At 34.9% G+C, this 21,373-nt stretch overlaps 1 non-coding gene across 1 annotated transcript; it reads left to right on the top strand.

The window, feature by feature from the left end:
- The first annotated feature begins 11,811 nt into the window (after window positions 1-11,811).
- On the top strand, window positions 11,812-11,947 carry LOC111758425 (small nucleolar RNA SNORA2/SNORA34 family). The gene has a single exon (XR_002792600.1). It is a non-coding gene; the product is annotated as a small nucleolar RNA SNORA2/SNORA34 family (small nucleolar RNA).
- The last annotated feature ends 9,426 nt before the right edge of the window (window positions 11,948-21,373 follow it).

Genomic DNA, 21,373 nt, shown 5'->3' with positions numbered 1-21,373 from the left:
ATCATGATTGAATGTTGGACCTTATCAAAAGCTTTTTCTTCATGTAATAGAAATGATCATGTGATTCTTACTTTTGGCTTTATTGATATGGTGGATTACATTTACTGATTTACGTATGTTGAACCATCCCTGCATGCCTGGGATGAGTCCCACTTGGTCATGGTGTATAATCTTCTTGATGGTTTGTTGCATCCTATTTGCCAATATTTTATTGAGGATTTTTGCAACTGTGTTTATTAGGGAGATTGGCTTGTAGTTTTCCTTTTAGTTGGGTCTTTGTCAGGTTTTAGTGCTAGAGTAATATTTGCTTCCAGGAATGAGTTAGGTAGAATTGCTTCCCTTTCAATTTTATTGAAGAGTTTGAGGAGTGTCGGCATTAATTCTTTTTGTATTTCTTATAGATTTCCGCAGTGAATCCATCTGGGCCTGGGCTCTTCTTTGTAGGTAAGGACTTAGTTACATTTTCAATTTCATTATTAGAAATGGGGGTATTCAGCAGTTTTACATCTTCTTGACCCAGCTTTGGAACTTCATATGATTCTAGGAATCTGTCAATGTCTTGTCAAACCTATGAGAATAGAAGTTTTCAAAATAGGTGTTGATGATCTTCTGTATTTCTACAGAGTCTGTAGTGATTTCACCTTTTTCATTCCTTATTGCATGAATTTGATATTTTTCTTCCCTTTTTTAATAAGGTTAGCTAGGGGCTTATCAATTTTATTTATTCTTTCAAAGAACCACTCTTTGATTCATTGATTCTTTGGATTGTTTTCTTAGTCTCTATTGCATTAATTTCTGCTCTGGTTTTTACATTTTCCTCCCTTCTTTTGGCTTTGAGCTTGACCTTCACTTCTTTATCTAGATGTTTGAGGTGTAGCATCAGGTTATTTATTTGTATTCATTCTCTTTTCCAGATGTGGGAACTCAGTGCAATAAATTTTCCTCTGAGGACTGCTTTCATTTCATCCCAGATATTTTGGTAAGTTTTGTTTGTATTTTAATTTGCTTGTAGGTATTGTTTAATTTCTTCTTTAATTTCCCCTATGACTCACTGATTACTCGAGTGTTTTATTCATTTTTGATGTTTTTATAGGAATTTACAATATCTTTTATCATTAATTTCTAATTTCATGGCACTATGATCTGATAACATGATGGGATAATTTCAATTCTTTTGCATTTATTTAAATATGTTCTGTGGTCTAGTATATGGTCTATTTTAGAGAATGTACCATGTACTGCTGAGAAGAATGTGTATTCTGATGTTGTTTGATGGAACACACTGTATATGTCTATCAAGTCTATTTGTTCACAGGCATGAATCAGGTTTGTTATTTCTTTGATGATTTTCTGTCTGGTTGATCTGTCCCTTAGGGTCAATGATGTGTTACATTGTCCTGTTATAATGTGTTATTGGCAATTTGGTTTTTCATTTCTATTAATACTTGCTTTATATAACTGGGTGCTCTGGAATTTGCTGCATATATATTTAAGATTGTTATTACTTCCTCTTGAAGTTTTCCACTAACCAGTATGCAATGACCTTCTTTATCTCTTCTGATCATTCTTGATTTGAAGTTCACATTGTCTATAAACTAAATAGCTAACCCCACTGCTTTGGGGATTCCTGTTGCATGAAGTATTATTTTCCATCATTTGACCTTCAGTGTGTGAGTATCCTTTTGGGTTAGATGGGTTTCTTGTAGACAGCATATGGTTGGATGTTGTTTCTTGATCCATTCTGCCAGTCCATTTCTTTTAATTAGTGCATTGAGACCGTTTACATTAATGATTATAACTGTTATATGTTGGTTTATTGCAGACAAGTTATTGTTCTACTGTTGAATCTTTATCTTTCCGTTTTGTTTAATGTTTGCTTTGCTTAGTGGTTTATTCCTGAGTGTATCTAAACTGCCTTTCAGCATTCTTTGTAGGGCTGGTGTGGTGATCATGTGGTTCTTCAGCTATTCTTTGTCATGGAAGTATCTTACTTCTCCATTAATTTTTAAGGACAGTTTTGCAGGGTATGTCAGTCTAGGTTGGAAGTCATTTTCCTTTAGGATCTGAAATACCTCACTCCATGCTCTTCTTGACTTTATTGTTTGTGCTGAGAAGTCTGTTTGATTCTGATAGGTTTTCCTTTATAGGTGATCTGTCTTTTCTCTCTGACAGCTTTTAATATTTTATTCTTATGTTGGATTTCTGTGATGGTGATTATTATATGTCTAGGTGTAGATTTATTTTGGTTATGGCTATTTGGAGTTCTATAGCTTCACTGATCCTGATGTCAGTTTCCATTCACATGTACCTCTTGACATCCTTTATGTTGTCCCCTTCTTTTTCATTTTTCCCTATCAATGGTATGTTGTTTTCCTTTGCATCATCTTGCAGCTGTTGAATTGTTATTTCCTGACTCCTTGTTATTTTTAAAAGACCTTTCCTTTCCTGTTCACTAGCTGCAATCTTGTCTTTGAGGTCTGAAATTTTGTGTTCACTTTCATTGAGGTGGTTTTTACAACTTTTAGTGGAATTTTTGATTTCCTATGTATCTCTTTGCATCGGCTTCATGTATTCTGTTTGTTTCTTATATTGTTCATCTAGGGAGTCTATCTTTTCATTCAGTTCCTCCAATTTTTTCACCGTGTCTTCTTTAGATATGTTCAGCATCTCTTTCATTTCTTTTATCATTTCTTCTTTTACCTGGGAGATTATTTCTAGTTTGATTTCCTTTAAAGCTTCCTGTAGTTGCTTCTTTATTTCAGTTGCTATTATTTCGGGTATTTCGGATGTATGGCACGTGTTTTCTTCTATGTAAACAGCTCCTAAGGTTTCTTGGAATGGGCTGGAGGCTTGAGATTGTATTTTGGTCTGTTGTTTTGTCATTTCCCTATATTTCCATGTTTCAAGTGTTATTCTAAGGCTTCCCCTGAGCCTGTTGGAAATCCTCTTCTATGCTCTGAGCTTCTGGGACTCTGGCCACCTAGTTCCCTGGATTAAGAGAGGATCACTGGTGGTGAGGCAGGCAGGGCTAAACCTTGCTGTGCTGGTCCAGTATGGCAGGAAGCCGCCAATTCCCACGGCCAGTGGGAGCAGTGATCTTAAACTCCCTCCCAGGGTCTTGGGATGGTGCGGGGCACACTCAACCCAGGCCTCCCAGTCTCCAGAGTTCAGGGCGCAGGCAGGCAAGCCCAATTCCCTGAAGATGGTTGAGCATTGCAGGAAACCGGAAAGTTCTGATTCTGTATTTTTAATTATTGTCTGAAAAAATGTTTTCAGAAGCAGATTCTCTGAGCTCTGTCTGTGGCAGCAGCTCCGTGGGGCTCTGGCCATGTGGGCCTGGCAGCGGCTAAGAAGCAGAAGCATTATTTGCTAGAACAGGAGAAAAAAAATTTAATGTTTCTCCTGAAGTGGTGGGAACCCCAGGAAAATGTGACCTAACCTCAGAAGGATGTGAAAACTTTTTTTTTTTTTGTAATTTAAATGTCCTTTGAATTCCTTCAAGCTGTTCCTTTATCTTAGGATCAGGCTGCTTCTGCTCCTTACTTTCTCACTTCAGCCAATTCATGGACTTTCAATATTCTGAAGGAATTTTGGTGTGATAAGTTTGGAAGGAAGGGTGCCAAATTTAATCAATGGGATGCCGATGTGGGCCACCTTGGGTGACTTCAACTGGGTCCTAGTCAAAGTCTTCTTAAAAGTCAAAATGTCCAGTTATGATTTCCTTGTCTTTTTCTACCTATCTTTTATTTCTTCTATCCTACTTGAGTTCTTCTGTGAAGCTCTTTCTTTATTGAGGATCACTGTCGCTGATAAATTTCTAACAATAATACATAATATTTTTTGAAAGAATAAATCCTGAAACTGAGTTTATATATTAAATAAGTGACATTTGGCAAAATACAAGAAGTATGATCTGTTGGAATAAAAATGGTTTTATAGGAATATGTTTGATTTAATATGAGGAACTAAATTAGAAATAAAATAACCTCATAGTTCAGTGGCGTAAACAATGGAGATTGCTCTTGCACACAGGTTCTAGAGAGAGTTAGCTTCATGTCTCTGTCACCAACTCCGTGCTATTTTTGAGGACCTATCTTTTTACTTTATTTTGCATATGTCATGACACTGTGAAAAGCTGTTAGGTGCCAACTCAAGATTTTTTTCTCTCTTATCTTTTTTATTATACTAACAAATATACCCATTTTATTTGCAGCAATTGCATGCCCAGTTTTGTTTTCTTTAGGAGTATGTGTCAAAAGAACTTCCATTGAATATACTAATAATAAATACATTCTGTAAGATTGCACAGATTTTTATGCCCAAAGACAACCCTTGGAATATTTCAGGAACATTAATTTCATTGTAAAAATGATTCATGCATAGAGTTTAAAATTATTAGTCTAGAGGACCTTAAAGTAAAAATTAAAAACCATGTCCCTTCATCCACCTAACATTTCTAATTTCTATTCTTCAGAAAGACAAGTTGGACTAATAGTTTCCTTTATGACTCTTAAAATGATTTTGTTTTCATCTTTATTTACTTCATAATTTTCCCCTAGTCTTTTTCTTTTATATTAACCACCACAATTCTATTGTTCTTTAATATATTCTGGAGTAAATAAGATAGAAATCACTTTTTGAACCTCATAGACAGATTTCTTTATCAGGGCAATTATGCTTACTTCTGAAAAGAATTTTAACTATCAAAATTTCTTGAAATGTTAAAGATTATGAATATTATAGTTTTAATAATGATGGTCAATGATGGTGCATATAGGCCTTCTTGTGAATGTATCACTATCATTTTGTCTTAATACTCTCCAGTATTAATAACTCTGACAATGAGAAGATACATTGGACAATATTAGATTTCATAAATATTCTTCCATCTTCAGTGACAAATAATATGTATTTTATTTTAGCACAAAATATATTTTGACTGAGACATGCACATAATATGCAAGATTTGTAAAGTACTAGGCATGCTTATAGATACATATTCTGGACTGGAAGATTATGGGAGAGGAATAATGATCTAATCTCTGGCATTTAAAACTTAGTATATCTTTTACAATAAAATGATATAACTTTTACAAAGAGTGATATTAAGGCAGGCTTTTAAAATTTTTTCTAAAGCCATTTGTTTCTAAAGAACCACAAGAATTTCTTTAAATATGGATTATAGTGGTCTATGTTATGATATCTTTATAAGTCTCTCCAGCCTTCTTTTTCCACACAATTAGGCCCTTCCACAGATTAAATTTTTTTTTAATTAAAAAAAATTAATCTGGTGTTTCAAGAGGTTTCATACCATTTCTCCTTCCCCTACTAGAAAGTTTCTAATAGACTTTTATATTTTAAATTACTGATTAGGAACCCATCTCTAACTCCAAAAAAGTTGTATTTCACTTTAATTGAAGGAATATCATTATTATAAATTGGTGGGGGGTTTCTGAGCCCCTTAAATCTCACTATATAGACTAAAAAATGGATGATACCTTGTTGGCGAGGCTGCGGGGAAAAAGGAGCACTGCTCCACTGTTGGTGGGAGTGCAGACTGGTGCAGCCACTAAGGAAATCAGTATGGAGATTTCTCAGACTAGGATTGGAAGTTCCATTCAATCCAGCTATTCCCCTCCTGGGTATTTTCCCAGAAAAACTGAAAAGGTCATATCACAGTGATATATATGCACCCATGTTTATAGCAGCATAATTTGTAATAGCTAAATCTTGGAAACAACCAAAATGCCAAAAATTGCACAGTAGATGAAAAAGATGTGGTATTTTTATATGATGGAATATTACCCAGCAATAAAAAGGATGATCTTGAGGCCTTCATAGGTAAATGGAGGCAACTTCAAACTATCCTCATAAGTGAAATAAATAAGAATCATATTTATAAATATCACATTGTGTCTCTAGTGTAAAAAGTAATAAGAACTGTAGGAGTAATAAAACCTAGAACATGTAATTGCTATTATAAAAAAGAAAGGAAGAGAAAGTGCTCTAAAAGATATAACTGCATGTATGTTTAAGTGTGTAGAATTGATAACCATATTACTATGTTTTTGTTGGATCATTGAACAGAATTGTTTGCAATCTCATTGTTTGAATGCCTACTTTGTATACTTTAATTTTGTAACTTGAACAACTATTTCCAAGAGGACAATATGTAATTTATCAACTAGTAACTTCTTACTGTTTGTTTTTTTGAAATTCTATATTATTTCTAGCCTTTTTTGTGTTTTGCTTTTTTTCCTCTTTAAATGAATTTTTAAAAAAATTAAGCTTACTATTAGGGAGTATCACTTCAAAGATAATCACAGGGTATATTACTGATTGAATTACAGGTCCAGAACATTTTGGTTATAATTGAAGAATTTAGTGTAGAACATAAAGGGAAAATATTTTAAAATTAAAGTTGCAGGGTACATGTTGCTTTTGAAGAGTCTCCTAAGTCTCATTGTAATTACTGTTCAAGTTTCTGCTTGGGAAGTAGGAAGTATCCTCTGTTGTTATTTGAGCCTTAAATCAGTTAATACATTATGCTAATGTATTAGTGGTAAAATTCTGTAAAAATGGCAAAGATGACACAGACTAGTGAATATTCCTAACCCTTGAATCTTGATTTGATTTGTTTGCAGTTATGTTAGAGAATGAAATAATTTGAGATTTAATATTTAAATAAAAGTCCATAGGAAATATTTTTGTGGAATCAGAGACACAGTTGTACAGTGTCTCAGTTACTACAGGAGTGTTGTTTCTGCTGTCATATTGTGGGTTTAAGATAGAGGAGGTTCTTCAGGATCTATAACCATGTTAATGATGTTCACAAATCTTTCAAAATATTCCTAAAGTACTTGAACTGTCTGGTAAACTGCCTTATGGGGATTATTTTGTAGTTTTCCAGGTAAGGTTCATTTGATGAATCTTGTAATATGTACCTTTGCAAATATCTTTTCTGAAGATGTAAGGAGCTACTTCATAATTCTTGTTATTTTGTAGAACCACTCAACTGAGTGTGAGAATGTTACTTAAAAGGAAAGCAAACTGATGATATAAAAAGATAATTTGATGAATGACCCCACAAAATTTTAACATTGGTTAGAGGTAATACCTCTACATTAAGTACGCCTTAATCAGTGTTAAATGTTTTCTGTTAGAATTTACTGTATCTTGGTATAGGGAGCTCACTTTCTAATCCTATTTCCTCATTTGGTCAAGTGCATAAAAAGATTCTAAATACAAATAACCTCAAAATTCATATTCTTTTAATTTATAAAAATGACATTAAAATGTGTTTTTATGTTAATCTACTTCCTTTCCTATTCAGAAATTTCCTATTCAGTGTCCTGTTTTGAGACTACTTCTTAGGACAGTTTTAGGATTATAGACTAATGAAGAAGAAGGCTCAGAGATTTCCCATGTGACTCATGACCACAACAGAACTTTCCCATTACCTACATCAACCACCAGAGAGGCACATTCTTTACAACTGATAAACCTATATTAGTACATTGTAATATCCTACATTAATACAACATCTGAATTCCATAGTTCACATTAGGGTTTGATTTTGGTTTTCTACATCCAGTAGGCATTCTATACCCAAATATATGTATTCCTTAGTATAGTATCATACTGAGACTTTCCCCTACTCTAAAAAGCCTGTGTGCTCTGCCTGTTCATCCTTTCCCTCAAGTCCAAGCCCTGGAAGTTACTGATTTTTTTTTGTTGCCCCCATTTCAGAAATTCCATATACTTAGAATCATGCAGTGTGTAGCATTTTTGAATTTTTTCGTTAATAATATGCATTTTAGATTTTTTGTATCTTTTCGTGGCTTGATAGCTAAAGATCTTTTAGTATTGAATAATATTTCATTTTCTGTATGTACTATATTTATGTATCCATTCACTTACTGAAGGACATCTTAGTTGCTTCCAAGTTTTAGCAAATGCTAATAAATCTACTGTACATCTATGTGCCAGTTTTTGTATAGTATGTTTTGTACTCCACTGGGGAAAAAGAGTATGGCAACAGTGTGATTCAGTTTTGTAAGAAACTGTAACCTGCCTTCCCTCCATAGTGGCTGTCCATTTTTATCCCTCCAGCATAAATGAAAGTTCTGCTGATCAACATCTCATCAGTCTATGGTGTTCTTGATGTTCCATATTTTGGCCATCCTCATAGATGAATGGTGGTATCTCATATGGTTTTAATTTACATTTCCTGATTATTAACAATGTGTGGAATATATTTTAATCTGCTAATTTTCCATCTGCATGCCCAAGAGGTGAGGTGTATTAAGGTCTTTGGCCAATGTTTCAATTAGATTTTCTCTCTCTCTCTCTTTCTTTCTTTCTTTCTTCTTTTCTTCCTTCCTTTCTTCTTTCTGGGAGTGCCAAAGCTAGAATCTGGTACGTGCATCAGAGACCATAGAGAACAGCTGAAGGGCAGAGCGATTATAAAGGCAGTCCAAGCCTGAAAGTCTGACTCACAGGGCCCAGAGAGGCAGCCTCATTGTTCTTTCCTGTATAAATTATTTTTAGACTTACGGAAATTGACAATTGAGAATTTTCACCAATTTGGCTTTATTATTGCTGCATCACAATAATTTTTAAATTATGAAAACAGCAGTTTCTGAAAAAGCCAAAATAAATTATTAGTCAAAAGGGACAATAAGGCAAATGTCTCATAGTTCTTTTAAAAATATAGTAAAGGAAGCAAATAACATGGTATTTTTCACTGAATGCATTCAATGCAATTCAAACCATTAAGAAGTTCAGGCTGCCTGCGGTCTGCAGGGCCAAATCATCCCTCTGTATGCTCTTTGATTTTTTTTTAATTCATCTCATTCTTTAAATTTTTTTATTTAACCAACTGTATAACAAGATAATAAGAAAATTATGCAATACACTTGTTACCTTGAAACTAAAGCACTATCAGAAGTCAAGGCTTTGTCAATAGAAGTGATCCCAAAATCAGAACTTACCAAAACATCAGGGGATAATAGGAAGAGCTACATTAATATCTTAGCTGTTAAACGTCTAAGCCCATAAATTTAAGACTTTTTATCAGTCTGGCTCCTATCTTTTCAGAACCATCTCTCCACTTATGTTCAAGTTCATTCAAATGCATTTTCTTTTCTCTTTCTGTCCTGTTGGAAGTTCCATGCCTGGCCTGGTTTATGTCTGTGGCCCCCAGGCCTCATGCCTTTGCATTACGCATTTGTGATTAGTTCATTGTCTAGAGCTTGGATTGATGGTGTCAGTGCTACATCCACATAGGGGTGCAGCCAGCATACAAGGTAATGGCAGGAAGGTCTCTCTCTCTCTCTCTCTCTCTCTCTCTCTCTCATTGCTTTCTGCCTTGCTGTTTGCAGTTGCCATGAACTGCTGCCCCGCCATGCCATCCTGCCGTGTTGCCAACTGAGTATGGACTGAAACTTCCAAAAGCTGTAAGAAATAAACTTTTCCTTTCCCAACTTGGTGCATCAGGTATTTTGCCTCAGTGATGAGTAAAAAGTAACTAAGACAATATCTAATTAAAAAAAATTTATGTGGGAAGGAAAACTAAATGATAGGAATTGTTTAAGAGAATGTACAGTAAGAATAGCTTCCCAAAATAGACCAGATCAAAGGAATTCAACAAGATCTACTTTGTTTAAATAACAGAGCGCTAGGCTTGACTTTCATTGCAGCTGTCTGGATCTACTGGATGTCTAGTTCTCTCTTTCTGCTCAGTTCAATTCATTTGAATCTTGCTTGGTTCCACTTGTGCTTACTCCAGCCTTTCTCTTGCCACATGATGAATATTTCTGAACTCTCTATCAGTCACTTCATGGCCAAAATAACCTAACCCCATCCCTTAGTATGCTGTGCCTGTGCCTCGCCTGAGTTTGGGACTGAAACTGATAGAAGCCCGATGGATTTTGTAAATGCACATTTTCCTGCTTATTTTTGTTATTGATTTTTTTTTGTGATTTTGTGTTTAACTTACCCCTTAGTTAATACTTAGTTTTTCAGACAGAAGTATTACTGTTCTAATTTTATCTCATTTAGGTTTACTTTCTTGAATGTATATGTTAATGGCAAAAATGGGACAGAATGGGTATGCATGTTAAAGGCGTGAAGGACTTACTGAAAATATTCCTTCTAAAAAGTGTCCTGGAGAATCTAGCAACACTGTATAAGTACTTCATTCATTTCTCATCAGAATAAAATATCAAAATGTTGAAAATCAGTAACTTTGAAAATTATACCTAAATTAATTATATGAAGAAGACTACTAGTTTCTTTAAATATATTCTCATTATGTTAGATTAATCCAGACCCAATTTACATTGAACTTCATGATAAACTGAATTATGTGATAGTAAGACTATATATGATATTTATATTTGCATATCCTCATTTATATTGCAGTGGCCTTTGGTGTTAATATCTAAACTCTAGGAGGCAAAATGATTATATCGGATTTTCCGTTCTTTCTTTCTTTCTTTTTTTGTTTTTTTGAGACAGGGTCTCATTATGCAGTTCAGGCTGGCCTTGAACCCACGTTGTAGCTTAGGCTAGTCTTGTACTCACAGTGATCCTCCCATCCTCCTGCCTCATTCTTCCACGTGATTTGGCATTTCATTATAAGGTGATATGTGCTCATAAAAAGATGGTATTATATCTTACTTCACAGGCTGAAACTAAAGTGGGTCATTCATCTTTTTTGTTATTGTATTTATTCATCTGGAATCGGAAATGAACTTTAGTACCTTGTATTTATGCAACTATTTAAAAAAAAACATTTGCAGTTTTGCCAACGAACTGAAACAAGTTTCTTCCTGGCAGGGACTGTATTACTGTAAATAGAGTTCATTATGTTGTCTGGTCTGCCCGTGCCAGACATTCAAACTTTGCCCAATAGTTTAAAAAGATTTGAACTTTTCTTAAGCCAGAATGCAAATTGCCTCTTTCCAACACTAGAGGGTGGTATTTATAAAGTGATTTGCAACCAGGGTGGAGACTGACTTGAATTTATTTTGTGAGATTATTTAGTCAAAGGACAATGCAAATAAAACATTTAAAATAGATTATAAGATGAAAGATGCTAAGCTATAATGTAAGTATAATTAATTTGACTTTTAAAAAAGTGATTCTTGGTATGTTAACCTAGTACTTTAGACCAGGGGTAAACTTCATTTTAATAATTTACAATAAAAATGAAACATTTGCGCTAATAACAAATAATGATTCAAATTTGTTAAATGTAGCAGTATAAATTGCTTATTTGGTTCAATACACTAAAGTGGACCAAAGAAGGGTTAGGAAAATAGCTACGGTGCCTGAACTTCATATGCCTCACAGGTAAAATCTGCTAGCATTAAGCTAGCAGATGATCCTGAAGACCAGATGGTAATTTTCCTCCAGGTCTATAGAGAGGGCTCTCCATAAGAGCTTCCATTAGTGAATTGGAAGAAGCGCTACAACAAAGTCTACTTAGTCATTTGTCATTACTGGGACAAAAGACCCAGCACCCAAGTGGCATGGTGGAGAGCCCTGAGCAGAGAAAAGCTGCTCATGTCACAGTCATCAGAAAGCAGAATTAAAGAGAGAAGCTGGAGTTGGAGATGCATCCTTCTAGGTCACACCACTCATGACTTGTATTCAAAGAGCAAATGAGCTATGATCTCATGAGTGGACCAGTGGTCCACTGGTCAGCATAGTGTTCCCTTGACCCAAATTTAGATCTGGGGGACATCCCAGATCTAAATCATAGCAGGGCCTGAGGAAAGAAGTGTGGCTTTAAAAGTCTGTCTAGTGACCCTGAATCAAGGCCAGCAGTTTGTTGTAGCTGCTGGTTTCAACCAGGAGCCTAAAGAGAGGTCTTTCTAGGGTCTGTTGGGCATTTCAGAACTTTGGAAATATATAGTCAATTTATTAGAAAGAAATACTTTAGAGCACAACGTGGACCTGGAGAAGAAACCATGCCCCAAGGCTCCATTGGGAGAGCATCAGGGAACCACTTCTCCGAACCTCTGCATTACTCCCGGAACCCCGGATGGGAGGACCCAGCTGTCTAGCCCATTCCCTACACTGAGGGACTGGCAGTCAATGCAGGAAATGAGCTTTCCTTGCTTTGTTTTGTTTGTTTTTTTCTGTTTCATTTGGTTTGATTTGAATCTCCTTAAAATAAATAAATAAAAATTAAGAAAAAACCCCAGAAAACTAAAACTCTCTGTCCAAAAAAAGTGCTTTCTACTGTTGCTTTCTTTTTCTTTTCTGCTTTGTATTTGCTTAACAATTCAATGTGATAGACTTTGGCTTAAAGAAGGACAGTCTTGTTCTTTGTAGGAGAACTTTGGACACCTCTACTTTTAGCAGTGTTTCAATATATCAGTTGTAAGTATTAGATTACTAGATAAATAAATTTCTTTTTTTTCTAAACAATTTTTAAAGAGAATAAAATCAAACAAAAATAAAACAGAATAAAGCCAATGAAAACAAAACAGTGCAAGTGATACAGGGCTTCAAAACAGGGTAATAGGAAATCAATAATGACTACCATAATGCTTCTTGTTATCTGGAAAATTTCCACCTATGCCATCAGACATAATAAATTTAAATAAAACCAAACAGAATAAAAAAACAAAACAATGCATTAAATAAAACAAGACAATAAAATGGATGATAAAACAAAACAGTGTGAGGCTGGGGATTTAGCTCAGCGGCATAAGCGCCTGCCTTGCAAGCAGGCAGTCGTGAGTTCGATCCCTGTACCAATTAAAAAAAAAACAAAAAACAAAACAAAAAAAAAAAAAAAAACCCCAAAAAAAACCAAAGCAGTGAGAATAATATTGGATTTCAAGGCAGCAGGAAATCCCCCATATTTGCTATATTATGTATTGTTATCCTCTCAATAGATACTCAGACTATCAGTTCTAGGACTGCAAAGTCAATCAAACAATACAAGTATTAATTGTTTTTGTATCTCAGTTGCTAACAACTCAGCCTGCATTCCTCCAAATCAGCTGGTTGCTTGTGATGTAAGGAGTGGGGGTGCAATGTTTTTGTCTTTCAGCCCATATGCTGGGAAGGGCCAACTGGCTTCTTTTTTCTCCTCTCAGATCCTGCATGGCTTCTACTAGCTCATGAAAATAAAGGAAATTTCTTAAGGGTCTGCAGTTTGCTCTACTATCTAGTAAACTTTAGCATGCAAAAATCATGTATTGAATAGCACCAGACAAAATGAGTTAGCAAGCTTTTGATCATAAAACATAGATTACAGAGTTTAAATTCAAAATACTAAAATATACTTACAGATTTGTTTTGCTTCTTAACCTTAATAAATGACTTAAAAGATAGTGACTAAATAAAACATAGTTTTTGTGTTATTGCTGCTGTTTTTTAACCAGACAAAAGGGCTAAGGATGTAGGTCAGTGGCATAAGCGCCTGCCTGGCAAGCACAAGGTCCTGAGTTTGATTCCCAGTACCAAGGGGAGGAGGATTACCTCAGAAAGTACAAACTGATAAAGCACCTCATGGTCATGGATTCTCATCAAATGCTAAATGAAAACTTATAGCAAGAAAAATAATAAAGTTTATACTCTGGTAGGTACATTATTTTAAAAATCATAACAAATAAATAAACATATTGCTTCTATAATGTACTGGTGGTCAGGTAATACCTACAATAAAATGAATGATTTATGACTTTACAAATTATTCTTCTGCTTAGCCTTTAATTCTTGAAACTAATTGTTTAAGTCATGCTTTAGTCTCTATTCATGTTACTAATAGGAAACTATCATAGGATTTTAGTTCTACTAAACTATGTTTTTGTAAGAAATGTTTTGTGCATTTGTCTTATATGAGTCTATTATCCAGTAGTCATATCTCATATGCAGTGATTATGTAGTAATATAGTCATGGCATCTATAAATCATGGGTCCCCTGGTGTTCATTTAATAGAGGGCACGTTTGTAAACTACTTCTTCATTACTACAAAAGAAATCAGTGGTCTACATTTTGGACTGAGTAGTGTCTCCCCAAATTCACTTATTGCAATGATTACTCTTTTAATGACTGTATGTGAAGACAGAGTGTTTCAGCTAATTAAAGTTAAATAAATTCAGAAACGTAGGGCCCCAAGTAGAGAGGAATGATTCCTTATAAGATGATGAAGGCAGAAGAGAGGGTTTTCTTTTTCTGCACAGGCACAGAGAAAAGGTCTTCTGAGGACATAGTGACAAGGTGGCCGTCAGCAAATCAGGATGAAAGGCTTCACTACAAAGTGAATTTTCCAGCACTTTCAACTTGGGCTTCCAGACTCCAGACAGAAGAAATAATGTTTTGCTGTTTAGTACACCGAGTGCATGACTTTTTATTACAGCAGTCCCAGAACACTAATACAGGCTCACTTTTTATTGTCACCTAGATACACCATTCCTAACAGAAGATAGGCTTCAGATTTGTACTGAATTAAGAAAAATGAAAAGTGTCTAGAATTCTGTAAAGTAGACCATAACCTTAATTCAGGGCAGAAGTGTTTTTCCTCAGCTGAGTCTGGCTGTTCTGCCGGCACTGCGGGGATGCTCCCTTCCTTGCTCCTGTTGGCTCTATGAGTAATAAGTTCAGCACACACTTTTCTTGCTTACCAATGATTCCTCTCCTTATCTTCCCCACTGGTACCACTTAAAGGTTTCTAGATTCTTCACTGACCTGTAATTTTGGGTGTAAATTAAGTGTTGTATGCAATATATACCAAACCTCAAGCAGAATTAGCATCAGTATGACAGGTAAAATGGAGCTATGTGTCTCATCACGTTATTTCTTTGCCGTTAAGAGATGAGGTTGACGGGTTAGACCAGAAAATTCAACTACTATAAATAGGCTGTTATTGTTGATATCTAGAATGTTCCCCAAAAGGTTCAGGTACTCACAGGTGAGGCTTTTGTAAGGTGATTGAATCACGGGGTACTATACTCCATAGTGCACTGATCCATTGAAAAGTTCATAAATGTGCTGTCAGAAGGTGACGCCTGGTTGGAGGAGGTGTGTCTCTTGTGACACATGTTTACAAGGTGTGATAGTTAACTGCTTGTGTCCTTTTGAGTAAGAAAAGCCCAACTAAGTCAGATCAGCATAGTTCTAGGTATGGCTGAAGAGACTTCCTGAAGACAGAAGACCCATCCTGGTGTGAGTGACACCAAACAACAGGCTTATAGCCTGCATGGAATAAAAGGGAAATGAAGAAAGAAGGATCACTTTAGAGGAGCGATAATCACCACTTTTACTTGGGAGCTGGGCCTTTGACTGAAGCACACAATAAATAGAAAAGGTTAACAGAAGCAATGCTGATGTGATTTGTATTCAAAGGAAATATTAACATGGTCTGCATTTGTTTTCAATTTTCTAGGAAACTGAATGTTAACAAAGAAGGATGGGACATGTACCTACGGGAGCTATACAAGCCACTATAGAGTGTTTGTTATTGAATTACTTTGAGTTCCCAGAGAAAAAGAAGCATCAGGATATACAGGATATATAATCAAGAATTGGTTTTTCTTTTTATACAGGCTAAGAAGTCATACAACTGCCTCCTACAAGCTGAAGTCCAAACAAAGCACCTTTTCTTTATCTGTCATCTTGATGGGCACCCAGGCTCTTCCATAGTTTAACTATTTTTAATTACAGTGCCTGGAAAGTGCAAGCTCCTGAGCTCAAGTCCCAACACCAAACAAATCAAACAAACAAACAAAAAAAAAAAATAAAAAGCCCAACAAAGAAAGACAAAACAAATGTGGTTACTGTATCAGTGACTTTGTCTTGTTTATATCATTTGCAGATTGATTAAAGACAGTGATTAAAATGGGACCTAATAGAAAGTTCACACTTTCCAGTGGTGTCATCACCATTGTTCTTCCATGTATAATCCACCCTATTAATAAATTCTCACACATTGTATCCTGTCAACACTTTAACTGTTTTGTCTCCACTCACCCTAACCATGTCTCTTCTCCTTATGTGAGATTATACCTGTTGTAGCATTCCTGCCTTCCAGTAACACCTGTAATGATTATTGATGATAAAATCACGGTGCTCTGATTTTTTTTAACTTTAGCTGCAACAGGAAAAACATTATTATGAATTCAAACTGGTTACATAAAATACTCAATTATAAAGTTTTTAGAAACTGTATTCTGATCTTTGAATAAAAGAGTCACAAATTAGTAAATCTGACAAGAAAGAATGTAGATAGTTCTAGAAATTCAACAAAAATGTTAACTAGGTCATGTGTGTTCTGTCCTGTAGAACGCATTTGTTCCTTCAATTTGTATCTTTTCTATTTTTCCATTCCTTTTACGACTTCTTTTTGCTCTGGTATTATCTTTCTAGAAAGGTTAAGAATCTTACCCTTGGGTATAAATTCAGCAGCCTCCTTTTTTTCCACCAAGAGTTAGTACAAAGTTGGTGAATGACTTATATAAAATTAGAAGATTGCTCTCTTCAACCAATTGTTACACATTATGTACCAAAGCCCTATAATAAAATTTTAAACAAAACTTTACACGAAGTAGGTTGAGTATAACATGGAAATAAAAGATTTATTCTGAAGATCCTGGAATCGACAAATGGGGTAGTTGATGGTTCCAAGTGGCAGTGATGGCTCCAGATAGCAATGACTTCTCAGATAGTCAGGCCGAGGAAAATAGATAGAAAAATTATTTTTATTAACAAATTATTGTCAAGATGTTAAAAACTTTACTGAGTGATCTTGCAAAGAAACACAGGTGGATGGAAATAATATATTTAAGATGGAGGTGAAGTAAAAATCCAAGTATCTAGTGATGGGAGGTTACTATTATCAAACATAAATATATAGGCAACTTTTAGGTTATATGAAAGGAGCACGATGGCTGATGTATAATGAGTCATCTCTCTCCTTCATCTAAAGATGATTTGAAATAGACATTTTTATAAGTAGAACATCACAAGCAAGCTTGGTCTCAGAAATCTTAACTAGGAATATTGCCATCTTTTCAAAAACTTCACAAAAATCTTTAATGAGTCTTGCTGTGATATCCTGTGTTCTTCTTCATGGCAATGATAAAAAAATGAATATAAAACTTCAGAGATGCTCCTACTCCAAGATGCTATCCAACATTCTTTTGCCTTTATTTCACTTATTCTGTTTATGCTGTCTACTTCGTGGCTGCTGAGGAAAAAAACAACACATAAAATTCATAAAATAAAAACGTGTAACAATATAGGGCTGGAAAATCAGAAAATTTTGCCTATCTAAAGTTGTTTATATGTTAATATTTTTTGACATATAAAGTCCCTTGAGTCCATCCTTATTGGAAAATTAAAAATTTGCTAGGTGGAAGGTAACTCAGAGGTCATTTTCCTCAATAGTTTCATATTACAAATGAGGAAACGTGAGCTTGTTTTGTTAATGTAATTTGTCCAGGCTCACACAGCAAAAACCCAGATTTCTATAGCTTGCCTGATAAAGGGTGGGAGGAACAGGTGAGTTTTAGAATTTACACTCTATTTACCAATTAGCTACAGTTTCTTTATCTCCTTGCTCAACTGTTTGCTCATGGGAAGGGTTCCTGTAATCTTTCAATGTCAAGGAACAAACCACTGAATTAAAACGATACTGTTAAAAAACAAACAAAACTCAGAGGATTTCAGTTTAACAGAATTGTTTGTTTCCAAAGCCAAGAGAATCCATCTGGTTTTTAAGACTTACAGATCAGTAATGACTAAGACAATGTCAGCAGAGGGCAGCCAGCTACTAAAATTTAGAAACATACTTCTTTCTTATCTCTGATATTTGCCTTGAAATTTGCAAATTAGTTTTATTAAAATAGTTTCCATAAAATACTTTATAGTAAATCAATGATAATGTTTGATTAAACACAATGATACTGTGTCCAGCCTCACCTTCAACTATTTCAAAGACACCTGACACCCTGCAAATTGATTTGGATACTAATCACCCAGAATTAGTGCCAGGCTCCACAGTTTTAAGGAAAGGGTTTCCCGAAAGCCTACTCCTATTTGAGAGGCCAGTCACAAGTGCAGGAGGATGTTTAGCCTATCTACACTTTGTGGCAAAAGCTAGTGGTTTTGGACCCTTTCAGGAGTTTAGAATTACTATTCACAAAACCCAGGAAAGTGCTATACAGCACTTAAGATTTTTTACTGAAAAGAGTACAAATTGCTTTAATCAGCCAAACAGAGATGAACAGGATGAGGTCTGATGTAGGTCTTCTGTGTCCTGGCCTCAGGGAGTCATCTTGGCACATTAATGTGTTCGCCAACCAGAAAATGCTATTGTCAAGAGTTTCTATTGCAATTTCATTTCATAAGTAGTATTGACTAGTGGGTACATTGTTGAACTCAGTCTTGAGTCCTCTTACTTTCCTGAAAGGTTAGCCTGATTCTACCTGTCTCACAGCTTGAAACCTCTAGTCATATGATTGATCTTTTCCATGACCAACCTCATCTTAAAGTTCTGATATGACCCTGCATGAAGTGCCTATTAACTTAATGAAGATCCTAAAATAAGGCCTGAGACTCCAAGGATTTAGATTTTTTTCTCCCCAATACCTGGAATATATTCAGGAAAATTTTGTTTTACAACAGAGGCTCACACACACATGCATATGCTCACTTTCCTAAAGCATATTAGTGTTTTAAAATGTCTTCTAATTATCATTTTCTTACTAACCATTACTGGTTAGCTTTAATGAACCAAAAGCTCGTATGTTGGTGACCCACTCAGACATTTTTATTTGAAAATATATACAGAAAAAATTGTGAAACAGAATACTTTTCTATTTAGATAATGAAGAACATCTTATACCTGACATTTATAACTTATGAGAAGTATTTTGTAAAGCTTAGGCTATATCGAACGCATCCTGGTGATAGGTGCTATGGTTTGAATGTGGTTTGTTTCTTAAAGTTGCATTTCCTGTGTTGGAATGTTGGTCCCTAGTGTGGCCATGTTGGGATGTAGTGTTGACCTTTTGAGACAGAATGTAGTGTGAGATCCTTTGCTCACTGAGGGCACTGTTCTCAGCAGGTATTAAGGTGGTTCTCATAAAACCCTTGAGGTTTTCCAAGAGGAAGCTATTATAAAAGCAAACTTGATTCCTGAAGCTTTGTCTGGTTTCCTGTTTTGATGTGATCTCTTTCTCCTACATATTCTCTCTTGTGATGACATCCACGATAAGATCTTTCCTTCATAAAGTTAATCTGTCTCAGGTGTATTGCTATAGTAATTATAGACAGACTAATACAGTGGGCATTGAGACTATAAAGATATAGAAAAACCAACAGATTGTTCATGAAGAAAATTATGAAGTGATAAATAATATGATGAGTTAACGAGGAATAAGTAATCCATCTTCCTGTGATTTGGGGCTCCATTCTAGCTAGCTATATTATCTTCTAAAATTGACTGCTCTAATTTCCTTTCTTGTATTTCAAACATGTATAAATCATGCCATTATTTTGATTATAATTAAAATTATACATCCTTATTTTAGAAATATGAATTTCTTTTTATCAGACATGACCAAGCCCATTTTACTGAAATGAATAAATGCAGAAATTCACAGTATATTAGAGCCTAATGTTGACAATGAGCTACCAGATTTCAGTCTCTGAGAGAAAGGTACACTGATGGTATTCCATGGGCGGTAAGAAGTAGAGACTATTTTCCCATTTCTACCCATAGAAGTTCTAAAATACATATTTAATTTTACTGAAGCTTGCATCTAAATGCACAATGAACACAGAAAGCAAAGACTTAAATGCTCAACAATTAGGCAAATACTGGGTATTGGTTCAGCCCTAAAAGTGTTACATGCATAAAAAGACATAAAATGACTTCTGATGTGAGTCTTCATGATGAGGGGAGGCAAAATATAGTCCAAGAAAAAGGAGAAATAGAGAGAAAGAAAAGTGTTTGTAAAACAGTGCACCCACAAAATTATAAAGCAGAAAATCCAGCCCAAGAGCAAACAAACATCCCAACACACAAACCACAACAAACACAAAAGGAACGAATTCATTTTTGAAAATAAAAAAATGAATAATCTGTACATGTTAAATGAACAAGCTTTACATCTTTGAAGAAATACAAAGTAACTCGTAAATGAAAATAGGGGACAATGAAATAAAACAGGTACTTGTGAATCATGAAATGTAGAGGCATAATTTGTCCACAATTTCACAGCCTTTGAATTGGTAGAGCTTAGATTTTAACACTGCTTATGACCCCGAAGGTTATGGTTTTAGTTAGCTACTACTTTACATCACCTATAACAAGTGCTTCTGTAATTTTATTTTAAATCCTCTGCATATATTACGTCATTATTTCTTATCAGTTTCCATGTAAACTCCAGTTTGGCTACAATAAAATATAATATCTAGTTTCAGAAATTTCACATATGAAAGTCTCTACTGGTCCCACTTTAAGGCTGAAATATCTTTCACAACTGGTCTGCTTGCAAAAATACAGTTGAGAAGTTACTTTTTCTGAAGCTTTCTCTGATACTATGGTTGAGAGCTATAATACTTACTAACAAGTAAGATGAGGTTTCATCTAATATGAGTGAATGCTTTGGCAAGTTAAAAGCAATTCTGGCTATAACTGTTGTGATTTTATGTTAGGACAGAATAAATATCAGATCAGCCCAGCCCCTTCTATGTTACTTTAGGCAGAGATGGCTCATCTACCAGCTGTTTCCTGAGTACTCTGAAAAAAGAAATAGAAGAAGAATTCAGAATTTGGAAATTATCTCTTCCTCATGGATAGGAAGCACCAGCATTGTGAAAATGGTCATACTCCCCAAACTGCTATATTGCATTAAGACGCAATCCTGATCAAAATACCATATAGAGGCACCAAAATGATACCAAGTGTTAGTTTTTGTCTGGATGTTATCAATGTCTCAGGACACGAAGACTGTCTTGTTCAGCAACAAATGGAATAGTTGGCATATACTTAATGCTCAATAAATATTTGTTGACAGCATTGAAAATGTAACAAAATCACTCAATTCCTAGGGTTTCAGTTTCCTTACTGAATACATGAAATTTAAAATAATTAAAATCTAAGATTCTTTTAGCAGAAAACATATATAAGCCAAATAATTTTATGAATTAGGTCAGTTGACAAATAGTGATTAAATGGTTTTGCCATAATAGTAACTCAAAATGCTATAAACATTTTGAAATGTTTAATATTTTCAGCTGAGCCATTTTAACTTCATCAGCTTTCATTAAAGACCCTATAAGAGACATAAACCAAAACTTTCACCAGCATATAATATCTTGTTTTTTGAAGGGCAAAGGAAG

The sequence above is a fragment of the Cavia porcellus genome, unplaced genomic scaffold (genome assembly GCF_034190915.1).
Source record: "Cavia porcellus strain 051 isolate PalLab524CR breed Dunkin Hartley unplaced genomic scaffold, mCavPor4.1 scaffold_2, whole genome shotgun sequence".
In the NCBI taxonomy this organism is placed as follows: Eukaryota; Metazoa; Chordata; class Mammalia; order Rodentia; family Caviidae; genus Cavia; species Cavia porcellus.
Note: the sequence above shows the minus strand (reverse complement) of the source record. Positions and strands in the feature narration are given on the sequence as shown.